This window comes from Carcharhinus amblyrhynchos, chromosome 5 (assembly GCF_965287045.1).
Source record: "Carcharhinus amblyrhynchos chromosome 5, sCarAmb.v2.hapA, whole genome shotgun sequence".
Classification (NCBI taxonomy): domain Eukaryota; kingdom Metazoa; phylum Chordata; class Chondrichthyes; order Carcharhiniformes; family Carcharhinidae; genus Carcharhinus; species Carcharhinus amblyrhynchos.
Window position 1 is genome coordinate 43,184,065 of NC_137328.1, and position 16,112 is coordinate 43,200,176.

The 16,112-nt window shown below is 40.6% G+C and overlaps 1 protein-coding gene across 1 annotated transcript in view; it reads left to right on the forward strand.

Annotated features, from left to right (window-relative positions):
* The window catches only part of LOC145342994 (zinc finger protein GLIS3-like), a 593,605-nt gene that overhangs the window by 406,140 nt on the left and 171,353 nt on the right, over nucleotides 1-16,112 (forward strand). The gene's annotated exons all lie outside the window — the stretch shown is intronic.

Genomic DNA, 16,112 nt, shown 5'->3' on the forward strand with positions numbered 1-16,112 from the left:
CAATAAAAGTCTCTGCAGTTCTAACAGAGAAAATTACCCTTAGTTGGTGTCCTGTGATTACTTTATTCTGAAGTAAGAGAATTTAGATTCACCAATAATGTGAGGAGTAATGTGCAAGATTCTCAAAATTTATTAATAAGACTACAGGTTTCAAACTGAAAGGATGGATCATGGGAAGCAATGGCATAGTGGTATCATTGCTAGATTCAGAAATTCAACAAATAATCTGGGGACCTGGGTTCGAATCCCACCACAGCAGAATTTGAATTCAATAAAAAAAATCTGGAATTAAAAATCCACTGATGACCATGAAACCATTGCCGACTGTCAGAAAAACCCATCTGGTCCACTAACGTCGTTGAGAAAAGGAAATCTGCTGTCCTTACCTGGTCTGACCTACACGTGATTCCAGAGCCACAGTAATGTGTTTGACTCTCAACTGACCTCTGAACAAGGCAACTAGGAATGGGCAATAAATGCTGGCCAGCCAGCGATGCCTGTGTCCCACGAATGCCACAACATCCAAAAACAGATAGAATGGCTTTCTATCAACTTATTGATAAGCATAATCCTTGTGAACTTGAATCAGACAGTGTGCAAGGATCTAGCTACAATCTTTGGTCCATGTTAGATCAAGCTATCTGAGTCAGGGTTATGAAGGAATGCTACAACTGGGCCCTCCTGGCTCTGCAAACTAGATAAACTTGGATCTTTGTTCCAGGTTGGCTATAAACTTAGGAGTTAGGGCAACAACCCAGAAGAACTATTGGAAGCAGCATAGGGGATGCTAATTGCAAAGATGGGCCAGGCGAAAGGCCAGACTCAGTGGTCCTGCACAAAAACAAGAAAATCAAATACAGTCCTCCAGTGTTCACCCCTGCATACATTCCTCACGCTCCATCCATACCAACCATGCTATTGCATGTCCTCCACCCACTTTCCATTGGCCTTCCCATACCTTCCATGTCAACCTATGTTTTCCATACAGTCCCCATGGTTCCACATACTCCCATGCCGACACTATTAAAAAGCACTTTCATTGATTAAAAACCCATTCACTACATTTAAATTTCTTCAACCACTAAATCCTTTACAACAACAAGCATTTCTACTAACAACACGCTACATCATGGACTTCATAACTTGGAGCTATCAAACTGTGGAATGATATGTTGTAAACTGAGTCATTCAATACAAATTCTATAATGGTATCCTCAGGCTTATGTCAACAGTCAGTGAAACAGCAAACTTTTTTTGGGATATTGAAATTGGCACTTTTTTTTAACATCTCGAAAAGAAGTGGATTCCAACTTTCTTGGGTTGAATCTCTCATTTATTCCAATGACTATGACGGTAGAAATGCCTATAATAGAGAACTTCGGGAATATTTGGCTGCTCCAAGACTTGATCCCAAACAAAGATGGGTTCAGGACTAGTATAACTTTAACAAATGTTACCTGAACTTTCACCTTTGGTAGGTAAAGAGAATGTAACAGGCAGAAGTGAATTGCTCACCATTACACTGCCTCCATGAATTTCCCTTTCAGTGATATTAAGCAAAAAGGGAAAAGGCATTGCTGCAAATTGTTGGTTGATGAATGATGAAGCTGTGTTGAATTGATCGGTGTCTGAGCCCAGTGGTGGAACTGATTGGATATGGAATTCAAAGATGTGTTCGCTGACCTTCTCTATTTATGTGAGCACATTGAATATGTGCATCCAGGTCCTTAGGCATTCATTCCTGAAATTGACAGCCATGATGGTCTTCTGAACATATCCAGAGGGCCTTACTGATGCACTATATATGCATGCCATCTCTCTTTCCTTGCACCTCTTCCACCAAGGCATTCAGTACAGCATCTGAAAATCTGTCTGCTAAGCTGCCACATTCTTCTGCTTTCTGTCTGATTCAGCTCACAAAGGACCCTCAGCATTTGCACCAGCCTCAATGACAGGTTAGTTTTGAGGATTTAACTGGCGCACTATCCAGCTAATCAATAGTGAGGGTACTGACTGGATGATGCGATCATGTAATATCAAAGGCAGTGCACGTTTTATGTGCTGTCTGTATAGTACTCAATGGGCAATGATTAAATGTGCCTTTGTCCCTGAGCCTTTTGATTCCATCACAATGCCTCTGACCCCCACCCCAACTCCCCATCCTTATCAACCCCTCAGCACCCTACCGCCACCCACCTACTTTAACCTGTTATGTTCCCCCATTTCAATCGAAATCAGCAGACCACCTAGGCAATTGCCTCTTCCCCCTGCGATTAACACCCTCCCACCCCACCCCTCCAATCAACACTCCCTCCCCAACCCCAACAACACCCTCACATGCCTAGACTGATAAATGATCTTATCTGGCCATAATTGAGCTTACTGTGCCACTACTGATCCAATGGAAGCCCATCCAGGTTTTACGTGGTTATATTTTTTACACTTTCAAATCTTTACATTTCTGACAGTTGGCTAAAAATGAGTCTGAAGAGCTAATGATCAGCTCACTATGGACTGATGTTGTGGTAAGTTACTCTCTCCTGCAGAATGAACTATAGATCTAACTCTAATGATGGGCATCTTGTGGTTTTGAACATCAGACAGTCGAGTTCACAACAACAAAATTACTTCAGTTACTTTATCAGCATTATTTCAACCTCGTGTTAAATGTACAAACTCTGGAAACATAAGAGGTGAAATTCCTTGGCCAATTTTAACAAAACCTGATTTTGAATAAAAGCAGTGTTCCACTTAACATTACGTCTATTCTTAGTCAAGTTTCCAAACTCTAAGGTGAAATGACCACACATCGGTAAGTTACAAAGGGCATTAATCCTTCATGTTGTGGGAGTAAATATAATTTTGAAATAATCAAATATTGCAGAACAATCATTAATCTTCCAAGATGACAGCAACACAATCAAATAAGTGAAACACACTGACCATTTGCATTCTACTGAGACACTTACTGCCACTTTGAAAACAAACAAATCTCTTCCCTAATCAACTCCGTCGCGTAAGTCATACAGATAAATGAGTATAATTTCAAGGCTGTAGTTTCATTTTGGGGAGATAATTGCCATAAATTGTTCTGCCTTAATAATTAATGACATTGTTTGAACCTCTTAGTAAGATTTTAATCATATAACCACTCCCTGGTATCCATTATCAAAAACGATAGTTTTTGCTTTCTTGATTCATTCAATGGAACAAAAGTCCACATCATGAGTCACATGGAGAGGAACACTGCAGTATAATGCATGTTGCAATGTCACTGCTGTTGAAGTCAAATGATGTGCTCGGAGATGTTTGCAATTGAATATGACCGCACGGTTGTGCAACTGATTTTCAGCAAAGTGTATATACTTTGTGCCAGCCCAGATCCTCCAGGATCAACATACTCCTTCCATTCTGGCCTTTTGCACATCCACCTATTCACTACAGTCCATGCCTTCAGTAGCTTAGCCCTAAATTCTGAAATCCCCCCCTACATTTCTTGCCTTACTACCCCTCCCAGCATTTTTTTGGTCAAACTTTTTGGTCACCTGTTCAAATGTCATCTCACGTTGGCCAATATTAGATTGTGTTTGACAAAGAATATTGATCTTTGTATTAGAAAATGGTTACGTTTTGCTGTAAGATTCCATTTTTTTCAGTAATCAATCCCAGTAGTTGAAATAATTTTTCATCTGGCACTAATATGCGTTCCAGAGAACTGATTCAAAAGGGGTGAAATGGTAGTGGATGTAAAGTCAGTTGCTTGTTGTGTCCTCTCATTTTGTAGACAACTGTATTTCAGTTTCCATCATTCCATGCATGTGGAGGGCAAAGAAGGAGGGAACATCATTAACAGTGATGGTCACATAAGTGGTTACAGAATGTGCAATAGCTTAACTAAGCTTGTATCCAACATGTAAGTAAAAACCGAAAGCAGATTGAACAAATTTGAAGTTTATTAAAAAAAGACTTACTCATTGTCTATGGCATTGTGCTGGGCATTAAAGGCAAGCTATGTGTGGAAGACATTTCTTAAAGATTGTTTTAGCTGCTTTACTTTGGAGAAGTGATTTGATTCTCTTAAGATGAGAGGATGTCAAATGTTCCTGAAATGTGAACTTTCGTTCCAACTTTGGAGGTGACACGATAGTTCACCTAGTTCTGAATCAAATGTAATCACAGACCTTACGGCATAGGAGGAGGCCATTTATCCCTTCATGCCTGTCCTGGCCAAAAAAAGAACTATCAGTCGAATCCCACTTTCTAGCTCTTGGCCTGTAGCCCTATAGGTAATGGCACCTCAAGTGCATTTCTCAGTATATGCAGTGAGGATATTTGCATCCACTCCCCTTTCAGGCAGTGAGTTCTAAATCCCTACGGTACAGTGAAGGGTTAACACTAAAGACAGTTACTGATCTTGTGCTTGAGGAGCTATGTCACAGTGATGTTACTCACTGAGAGGAGTGTGCAGCATGTCAGAGGGTAGCTCCAACTTGAACTTGTTTAACCTTTGTAAATCATTAGCATGCAAATAAATGAACAAAAGACCATTGCCTCCAGCAAAATTTCTTCTAGATTAAGAAACCAACAAATCCTGAGATGAACCCGCAATAACTGACATACTGATCTTAACTCCCCTCTAATCTTTCTGGCAATTATTTTAAATCTATATCCCCTGTTTATTGACCTCACTGTTAAGGTGGTTAGGTCATTTCTTTCAACTTTATATATGCCCCCCATCCCTCCCTCATAATTAAAGACCCCTAAGTTAGACCTCCACTCAACCTCCCTTATTCCAAAAGAAAGAACACCAGCCTATCCAATCTGAGCTAAAATCCTCAAGTCCTGGAAACATCCTTGTCAATCCTCTCTGCAACTTCTCCACTGCAATCAAATCCTTCCTGTAGTGAGCTGACCAGATCAGTAACTAGTAACAGAAAATGCTTGAAAGCCTCAACAGTCTGACAGCACCTGTGGGGAGAGAATAGGACCAATGTTTCAAGTCTAGATGACCCTTCATCACTGCTGAGAGCAAAGAGGATCAGTGGAGACTTGTACTACGAGGGTGGGGTGGAATGGGACAAAGGGAATGTAAATAAGATACAGAAAGCTGAAAAGATGCTAAGAATGTCCATTAAGAGATCAGAATGTGAAAATGGCAGAACAGAGGTACAGGTTGTTAAAAGACTGCCTGGGGAATGTGGCAGTTGCCCTGAAAGGGGTTTTGGGGGAGAGGGGAGGTGAATGAAGGAGAGCTGGAATTGAGAAGTGGAAAAATGGAAGCGAGAGAGAAGGATGATAAAATAGATGAATGAGATTAAAGAAAATGAAATAAAGTAAATGGAAATGGGGTTAAGGTGAAGGGGAGAGTTCATGCTCTGAAGTTGTTGAAGTCCGGAAGGCTGTAAAGTGCCCATTCGGAAGATGAGATGCTGTTCCTCCAATTTGCATTGGGGTTCACTAGAACATTGCAAAAGGCCAATGACAGACATTTGGATTGGCGAGCAAGGTGGTGTGTTGAAGTGGCAAGCGACTGGAAAGTCTGGGTCCTGATTGCAAATGGTGTTACGTGTTTTATACAAATGTAGCATAACTTTTCTAATATCCTATATCTTGACTAATAAAGGAAAGTAGTGTTTATGCATTTTCCCTGTTCGAGGAATTGTGGTCACGTACAGCAAGGTCTCTCTGTTCTTTTGCAATTATCAGTATCCGTCTATTTATGGTCCACACTCTTGTCGTCTTGGCTCTCCCCAAATGCATTTCCTCAAATGTCTCTGGTTGAATTCCTTCTGATATTTTTTTTCTGCCCACATAACCAGTCCATTGATATCTTCCTGCAATCTACAGCTCTCTTCCTCACTATCACGCACATGGTCAGTCTTTGAATCAGCTATGAAAATCTTAATCCTACATTTCTATCTAAACCAATGATGTAAAGCATGCAAAGCAAGAGAACCAGTTCTAAATCCTGTGGAGCCCTCTGGAAACAACCTTCCAGTCACAAAGACTTCCATTGACCAATTCCCTTTTGCTTTCTGCCACTAAGCCAAATTTGGATACAATTTACCACCTTTTCTGTTTGGCAAATTCAAAATTAGTGTTGGGGGTTATTTTAATGCACCTTAATTGCAATATTCATCGGCTGAAGTGATAGGATTTTAAAAAATCTTCTATCAAGACAGTCAGCTGTCAGCAGAGGCACACACTCTGTTATGCCTTTCTAAATTATAGCACAAATATATTGGGCAAAAACTGAAGAAGCATTCTCTGTGCCTTTAGGCGAACACTGTGCTACAGGGGGGATGCAATCAGTCTCCACTATTATGACGATACAGTATTACCAGTGGCAGTCAGTTAACTCCCGCTTTCAGCTTCTCCACCTTTCATTCTAGCAGAGGGATTTCTAATCTGATGTTCTCACAATTTGATGGACTTTGATACATCAGGAAATGTTAGATATTTGGGATTATTATTGTGTTGTTGTGCTGCCATTTTAAGAGTCTAGTCAGGTGTACAGTTTGTGATGCTATCAGCTGCTTCATAAGTTTGCTGCAGTTTAAATAAAGCCTTTCTAGAGTTAACAGCTATTGAATAAATCTCTGTTTTCGTTTGTTATCTCATCCTTCCTGTAATGTCTTGACAAGTAACTAGTGTTTTATACAGCTGTCGCATAACTTCTCTAATCTTATATATCTTACGTATTGGCTCATAAAGGAAAGTAGTATTTATGCCTTTGTCCTGTTATCTTCAAGGATTTATGGTCATATACAGCAAGGAAATAAATGACCTAACCACCTTAACAAAGAGGTGAATAACCAGGGGACGTAGATTTAAGATAATGGTGCTATATTGTTTTGCCCTACAAGTGCAGTATTATAACAGGAGAAAAAGAATATGGCGATGAGGAGCAAGTTAAATTCTTTTCAAACAAAGGAGGAAAAAGAAATTCAGAGTTTTATTTACCAGCTGGAAATTTCAATACTTTCGACATTGAATCAGAATCAACAGCAGGTCGGTCATTGCATCAGTTGTTGGGTAGAAGCAAAGAAAGGTCCATACTGAAAGTTGAAGCCGGCAGCCCGAGAGGTTCAGACTGCCAAGCTCACCACATGCAGTGATTGGGGCATGGAAGTAGAGTAAGACAGAGAGTGATTGCATTAAATCTAAGAAAAGCTGATACATTTGGCACGCATCACTGGAAAATAGCCTAACTTGGGTTATTGGCGAGATTTTAGACTCCGTTATTAAAAATGAGATTGTGGGGTACTTGGCAGTGCGTGATCAAGCTGAGGACTGAGTCAGCACGGCTTCACCAAGAGGAGGTCATGTCTGACAAATGTATTAGAGTTCTTTGAGGAGGTAACAAGGAGGTTAGAAAAAGGAGAACCAGTAGACATGATTTATTTAGATTTTCAGAAAACCCTAGGAGACTGTTGATTAAGCTAAAAGCCCATGATATTAAGGGCAAGATCCTGGTATAAATAGAGGATTGGCTGACTGGCAGAAGACAGAGAGTGGGGATGAAGAGCTCTTTTTCAGGATGGCAGCTTGTGACTAGTGGTGTGCCTCAGGGGTCAATGCTGAGATCACAGCTTTTCACAATATGCATTAATGATTTGGAAGAAGGAACTGAAGGCACTGTTGCTAAGTTTGCAAATGATACAAAGGTATTAGAGGAACAGGTAGTATTGAGGAAGCAGGGGGGCTGCAGAGGATTTGGACAGGCTGGGAGAGTGCGCAAGGACATAGGTGGAATACAATGTGGCAAAATGTGAGGTTATGCACTTTGGAAGGAGGAATGGAAGCATAGACTATTTTCTAAATGGGAAATGCTTAGAAAATCAGGAGCATAAAGGGACTGGGGAGTCATTGTTCAAGGTTCTTTCAAGTTAACGTGCAGGTTCAGTTGGCGGTTCGGAAGGCAAATGCAACGTTAGTATTCATGTCGAGGGGGCTAGAATACAAGAGCAGGGAGCAACTTCTGGCTGTATAAAGCTGTGGTCAGACCCCATTTGGAGTATTATAAGCAGTTTTGGGCCCCATATCTATGGAAGGATGTGCTGGTCTTGGAAAGGGTCCAGAAGAGGTACACAAGAATGATTCCAGGAATTAGAGTTTGTCATATGAGGAATGGTTGAAGACTTGGGTCTGTACTCATTGGAGTTTAGAAGGATGAGGGGGCATCTTCTTGAAACTTACAGGATACTGCGAGGCCTGGGTAGAATGGGTGTGGAGAGGATGTTTCAACTCGTAGAAAAAACTAGAACCAGAGGGCAGAACCTCAGGCTAAAGAGACAATCCTTTAAAACAGAGATGAGGAGAATTTTCTTCAACCAGAGAGTGGTGAATCTGTGGAACTCTTTGCTGCAGAAGTTGTGGAGGCCAGGCCATTGAGTGTCTTTAAGATAGGTATAGATAGGTTCTTGATTAATAAGGGGATTTGGGGTTATGGGGAAAAGGCAGGAGAATGAGGATGAGAAAAATATTAGCCATGATTGAATGGAGGAGCAGACTCAATGAGCTGGGTGGCTTAATTCTACTCTTATGACTTATGGTCTTATTACAATTTGCAAACTAAGCTGGATCATTGAGATTAAGAGAAGCTGGTGAAGGAACATTGCTGAACAGATCTCAAAATCATTAAAATGGTGGGACAGTTTGGTGCCATTTGAGGAAGAAATTGAGAATTGGAAGTCCTTTGCAGAAAGATTTCAGTCTTATATCTGAGCAAGCAAGATTGCTGAGGATATAGTATTCCAGCAGCATTGTCAGGAAAACTTCTAATTTACTCCGGAGTTCAGTCCAGTCCAAGAAACCCGGTAGCAAAACATTTGGAATTAGTAAGATACTACAAGACTGATATTCACCTAAACGATTAATTATTGTGAAGCGTTTTATGTTCCATAAGACAAATCAGCTAAAAGGAGAAAATGTCGCACGATTTGTTGCAATCCTAATGCAACTTATGGAGCTTTGAGAATTTGGTGACTCTCTGGATAATGCGATTAGAAACCATCTGGCTTGCGGACTGAGGCATGACGCTATACAGCAAAGATTGCTAACTGAATGAAACTTACATGTGAAAACAGAAATAGCCTTTTCAATGGAGCTTGCTGCTTCAGATCTCGGAGCAGGCATGAGGATATATAAAATGGCTGCTGTTTAGAGAAAGTTTTCCCAGAAACAACATATCATTGCTGTGCAAAAATGGACCTTTCACAGGCCAAATGCTAGATCAAGGCCAGCCAATGCAAAAATTGTGGCAAAATTGACTACATAGCACGAGTTTCCTGGAAAAAACCTGTTTCTCCAGAAGGCACTGTTCAAAGAAAAAAGCAGAGCACACCAAAAAGGAAGAATAATAGGAAGTGCACTAAAGTAATTTACAGAGTGGAAGAGATGATGCAAATAGTGAAGAGACAGCACACAAATCTCATAGGGAATCGAAACTAAATGTACTTTCAGTTCAAAGTGAATCACATAGATCTGGGTAATTCTGATAGGTCTAATAGGACAGCCTATCAGAATGGAGGTCAACACACAGGTTGTTGTCTCCCTAATCCCCAAGACCACCGATAAGCAAAAATTTAATCACCTACCATTAAATCCAGCAGATGTTTTACTGAGGACTACACCAAGGAAATAGAGCCTCTAAGAGGATACATTGTAGTCAAATTAAAGTTGTGGGAAAACTGCGAAGCTGCCACTTAACGTTGTCCAAGGGGGTTTTCCAGCTCTCTTTGGCCAGCCTTGGCTAGGGAAGATAATGCTGAAACAGATCTACAGAATATCCTGGAGAAATACAATAGTGTATGTAAGGACACCCTCGGTTCAATGAAAGGAGTATAAGTGACATTTAAAATCCATCAAATATATCAGCATAAAGAGTCTCGAGGCAAGAACAGGACCCTATACTATATGTCCAAAGGTAGAATCTGAAATAATGGGACTTGTAGCTACAGGAGACTTAAAACCCATCACTACTCGTTACTGGGCAGCCTCAATTGTGCCTGTAATGAAGCAGGATGGGACTAAGCGTATTTGTAGAGATTTCAAGACAACAAGCAACCCAGTTCTGTGGGCAAATCTATATCTGCTTTCTTTGATTAAGGATTTGTTTGCCAGCCCAGTAGGAGGACAGAAGTTCAGCAAAATTGACTTATCGCATATCTACCTGCAAATTAATGTTGCAGCTGAATTGTAACACCTGCTCACCATTATAATACATATTCCACTATAAGAGATTACCTGTTGGAACAACATCAGCACCCGCTTTATTCCAACAGTCCATGGACCAGACCTTAAACAGCCTACAAGGGGTACAGTGTTACCTTAATGTCACATTGATCACTAGTACCAATGAGCAAGAACACTTATGTAACCTAGAAACCACAGTGAAATGCCTTCAGGTGCATTGTATTCATATGAAGAAAGATAAGTGAGACAACTTTCAACTATCAATACATTATTTAGATCATATGATGGATAGCAAGGATTTATACAAGGCACTTGTGAAGTTGAAGACTATCATGGAGGCTTCATGACCAACAATGTTTAGATTGTTCCTAGGGTTCGTAACTTATTATGGCAAATCTGTTTTTAATCTAGCAACCCTACTGAAACCATTGCAAAGTTCATTGTGCAACAAAACCGAGGAAGTAAGAGGTGTTGGCACACTTCAACCCAAAGTTGCCAATACAACTTGCTTATGGTGTCTCATCATACAGAGTTGGAGTGGTAGTGTCATACCTCATACCATTAGGGGTAGAAAGACCGATAGCTTTTGCGTCACGTACCTTAACAAGTGTTGAATCATATTATGTCCAGTTGAAGAAGGAAACACTGAGCAACTTTGGAGTGTGGAAATTTCACCAATATCCCTATGATCATCACAACATATTACTGATGAACCACATCCCTTAACTTGTTTAGGCCACATAAAGATATTCCATCATCTGCTACCTGCAGACTTCAATGATGGTTTTTAATATTATCAGCACATTCCACCGAGATCAAGTAGCATCAGTCCACAAGCCGTGCCAATGCTAATGCATTGTTATGATTATCTTTGCCTACTGTCAAGAATCACCTAGAAGTGGTTCCCATATTTTCTATTCTTCTCAGATAGAACGCATCCCAGTGACTACAAGCCAAGTCCAACGACAGACCAGAAATGATCCTGTGCTGGGGAACATATTGGAAATGGTGTTAAAAGGGAGGACAATGGAAACACATCCCAAATTAAAGCCATATATTTTCAGAAAACTCGAGCTGACAGTGGTGGCTGATGCCTGCTGTGGGGGATGAGGGTAATAGTTACTCCAAATTTGTGACAAGGAGTATGAAAGTAATTAGATGAAGGACATTCAAGCATAGTTTGAATGTAAGAACTTGCGAGGGGTTAGTTCTTGTGGCTTGGACTTGATGTTCAGATCAAGGAAAAAGCAGGACTGTGCCAGTCATGTGCATGGGTAAGGAATGCACCATCCTTGTCCCCACTGCCTGAGATGCCTTGGTAACATCTACAAACAAACTTTTCAGGTCAATATAAGTGTACATGGTTGTTATTAATGCACACTCCAAAGAACTGGAATTTGTTAAAATGAAGTCAACAACTGCAAAACAAACCATTGAAAAACCCAATAAGATTTTCATTAGATTTGGGAAACCAGAACAAATCCTGAGTGATAATAGACCATGACAAATGACTTAAGACTGACTAATGGTGAGTGGTATCCAACACACACAATCAACACCATATCACCAGCAACAAATGGATTAGCTAAAAGGTTTTGAAGCATTTGTTAAATGCCTCCAAGGACGTATCGCAATACCACACACGCGACTACTTAAGAGTTCCCCAGCTTTACCACCACTGAAGAGGAAGCTGAGGACTATATTTGATCTACTCTTACCACAGGAGATGCCTGAGATAATAGAACACAATCAGCAGTCAAAAATTTAAAGAGAAAAGAAGGTGATTTGAAAAGACATTTCTTTTGACAAGGAGGGCAAGTTTTGGCATGCAGCAATGCCAAACTAGCAAATTGAAGATGAACTATTATGGAGGTGACATGTGGATCAGTTATTATGTGCATACACCATTGTATCAAAATTGGTTATGCCAGAACTACGTCAGGATGAACCACAAGATATTGTAACTGCCACTTCTGGTCAATCAGCAGAAACCGAGATTCTTGAAGAATCCTTTGTTGCTATTGACCTTCCTTCTTCGAAATAAATCGTTATGTTTTCCAGAATAGAGACATCCTCTGAAGAACGTATCTCTGAGGATTAGAACAACAAAATCCCTGAAGTGCACAGGCAACCAGTGTGGAATAGACACCCACCTGATCGTCTTAACTATTTTACTGTGTATCGATTCATTGTCTGCCCTTTTGTGTATGTGCTGATGACTATTTAAAAGTATTATGTTTGTTTGTTATGGGACCTTAGATGTAAAGGGGGAGGGATGTTATGTTGTTGCTTCACGGGCATTGTCACAGTCTAAATCAGAGAGTGAACAGCTATTAAATACATTTCTGTTGTTCTTTGCACCTTACCCCATGTACTGTCACCATGTTCTTTTATCCTACAAGTGCAATACATAACAAGAAAAGTAACTGATGATTTTTCCAAAATTTTCATTTCTTTTCTGTCTAGCAACAGTACAATTACAACAGTTACTGAATTTCTCGAAGGCACAGAGGTACCTTATAGCTTACGCAACAACTGACTTTTCCGGTAACACTGGGGCCAGTGCAACTGGAAAATCCCTTTTTTGTTTTGTCTTGCACTGTCACTTGCTGCCCTTACCGGTCCATTCTGACTCATCACGGTGATGCCTCCTGAAGCTGAATCCCCCAGGATGTGTGCAGCTTTGTTGCCTATGACAGTGTTGGTGAGAGTAACACAAGGTGCCAGCAGTCATGTGGCATTTTGGGCCATTGTCTGTGCTGCCAGACTGCTCTTCAAGTCTAAAATACCCAAAGAGGAACATACTTTCAGAAAGCTGATTCATAACGAGCTTTATTCTAAAACATTATGGATGATGTATCTGTGCTAACATGAGTAACAACATAGTAGCAGGCAAGAAGGGAAACAAGACAGAATGTGGTTCAGGTAACGTGTTCCACTCCGCGCTTAATGCTCTGACAGGCTGGGATATTTAGTGTGGCTGAAAATAGATTTTCTGGGCTGATCATCAATCAGGTGTAGGAGAAAGGCCTATTTTGTATTACTCTCCATCATGACCCACAAGCAGAATAAGAGTATCAGGATATTCTAAGGAGCACATACATAATAGTCATGTGCTCAGCCTATAGCTCGACCTACGTACAAATAAACACCTTGCACTTGTGCTGCAGTAATTTACCGGGTGAAGTTCTTTTCAGTTATCAAGCTCTCTCGAGCTTTAGTTGTAAGTCAGAGTTTGAATATACTGCATTATGAACATGCATGATCAACAATGGGGAAACTGAAAAGTTAAGGACTGAAAATGAGCCATCTGTAAATGTGTAGCAAGTTAATGGGCAACACTTTGTAGCTTGTGTCCTTGGGTGATACATTTGGCATTATGGAACTGTTGGTTAGCATTCCGTTGAAGCTTTTTGTTAAGGTTTGTTATCATCCATAACACTTCCCCCTCCTACTGCAGTCTTTATTTAGGGAAGGTGCACTCTGCAGTGTCAATGAAGGCATCTTCCTGACACCTGTCTCATGTAGGGGCATCTCCACCTCGCTGCACATTGATGGAAAGTTTAAGCTCTGTGCCAATTACTTATTTCCCTCTGGCTTTTTTTAAGCACCAAAATTCATTGGCCAGCCAAATGCTAGGCATCCTTCAAGTTGCTCTGCACGGTTTTATATGACTGCAGCCGCACAAAGATTTTCCCTTCACAGGTCACTCGACAAGCTCCCAGAAGGAGGCACATTCTGCACTGGAGCTCACACTGCATGTCTATCTAATTAGTCCAATCCTCTAACTTCCAGTCAGGCTGGGCATGTGGATTCCGAATAAGGCACATCAATTGCTGCATACCAGTCCTGCTGTCTAAACCCCAGGATTAGAAACTTCATTTTATCCATTTTCCTTTAGGAACTCAGGGCTGGTATATAACATTAAATTAGAAATTTCAAAAAGGGTCAATACTGCTCATTCCTTTAGGATGTTGTCAAGATTTAGATAATTGTACAAACTAGCTTACGCTGTCTCAATGTCCAAACCTCTCAGTTTGTTCCCATTATTGTAAAATGCTCCAATTTTGTTAATTCCTAATGTAATGAATTATTTTTGAACTCCATTCCTGCCAGTGTAGACCATCAGTATCTTAAAAATAGATTAGATACGTGGAATAATTTCTGCAGTGCACACTAAGTGGCTTGTCTTCGATAGTGCAGACAAGTTCAAATATTTTAAGCCCCAGTGAACTCAGACTCTATCAGTATGCTAAGCTCCTGAGGCATCTTTGTTGTTTTAGTTTAGTTGAGAACTTGAGTCTCACTTTGGCATGGACAAACATTCCCGGCTAATAACAATGAAAGCTGAAGAAACAATAAATTGTCTCAAAACTGAATTATGACTTTAATTAAACTTGAATAATGGCATGAGGCCAAGCAACCTTATACAAAAATGTTAAATTCATAAAACGAAAATCGCCATAAAAATTCCATGGTGATGAAGGCTCAGTGAAGTAATTTTGCAGCAGTAGGCTACCAGAGTCCGACAAATGGATAAAAGACCTCTGCTGTCACATCCTGTTAGTCATGGATTAATTTATATAGCAAGTTTACAAATGCTCTTTAATTTGTCATTTAGCATTACTTTCAATGGAAGTGGTTTTTAAAATGTCTTTAAAAATTATACAGAACACAATTAATCTTTCTGGTTGCAGTTCTGACCTAGTATGTACAATTAATGCACAAGGACAGTGTGTAACTATTCACAATGTTGAGCGAACTAGAATAGGTTGTCACCTGTATGTTGTTGGTTCAGGTCACCAATTATATACAAAGGCAGTTCTCAAGTTACTTCCAAAGATGTATGTTTGAAGAACAGGTTTTACTGTCAAAAAGATCTAAGATTAAATTTATTGTACTCTACAATAAGACTGCAAGTTAAGTCCCATGACCAATGGTAGTGTGTGAGTGATATGTATGTGTGTGCATAGAGTATATATCATAAAATTCCTATAGTGCAGAAGGAGGCCATTTGGCCCATCAAGTCTGCACCAACCACAATCCCACCTAGGTACTATCCCTATAACCCCATGCATTTACCCTAGCTAATCCCGTTGACACTGAGGGGCAATTTAGCATGATCATTCTACATAAAACACACACCTTTGGACTATGGGAAGAAGCTGCAGCACCTGAAGCAAACTCACACAGACATGTGCAAACTCCACACAGACAGTAATCCAAGCTGGGAATCGAACCCAGGTCCCTGGCACTGAGGCAGCAGTGCTAACCACTGTCTCTCACACACACACACACACACACACACACACACACACACACACACACACACACACACACACACACAAACAATGCATGTGCAACCCGTTTTTATTGTTAAAGAGCAGCGGACCAGACGTAAGGGCCTTAATTGTCGCTCTTGGGTGAGGAACAAAGTATTGGGACAATTATCAGGTCTGCAAACCCAACCCAGGGGAAAGTGTGCCCTAGAAGATCAGATCTTCAATCCAGAGGTGTGGTGGATTCCCTCCAAGATGGGAGTCATGGTGGGTGACCCTATAACAAATGCAGAGGCAGCCTGAGCTGAAAGCACCAGCACTGTGTCAAAGATTTTGGGCATCACTTCTTGGCCTTTTGGCTTGGATCAAGCCCAAGATGGGGCGCAATGACTTATCTTGTCAGCTTGGACCTTGCTTGTCTGTCTTGTGAGGACCATGAACTGGATTTAATTGCGTCTTGAATTTGGTTTTTGGAGCAGGCAAGGAATGGATTTGGGTCTGCCCAGTCCATTCTGAGCATTGGCTTTGTAAGTTTATGAATGGAGTAAAGAAGAGTTTAAAAAGCTTTTTGACATCCCACCAACGCATGTCGGGCTGTCCATCATAATGAAACTCAATTCAAGGTTCAGGTAATGA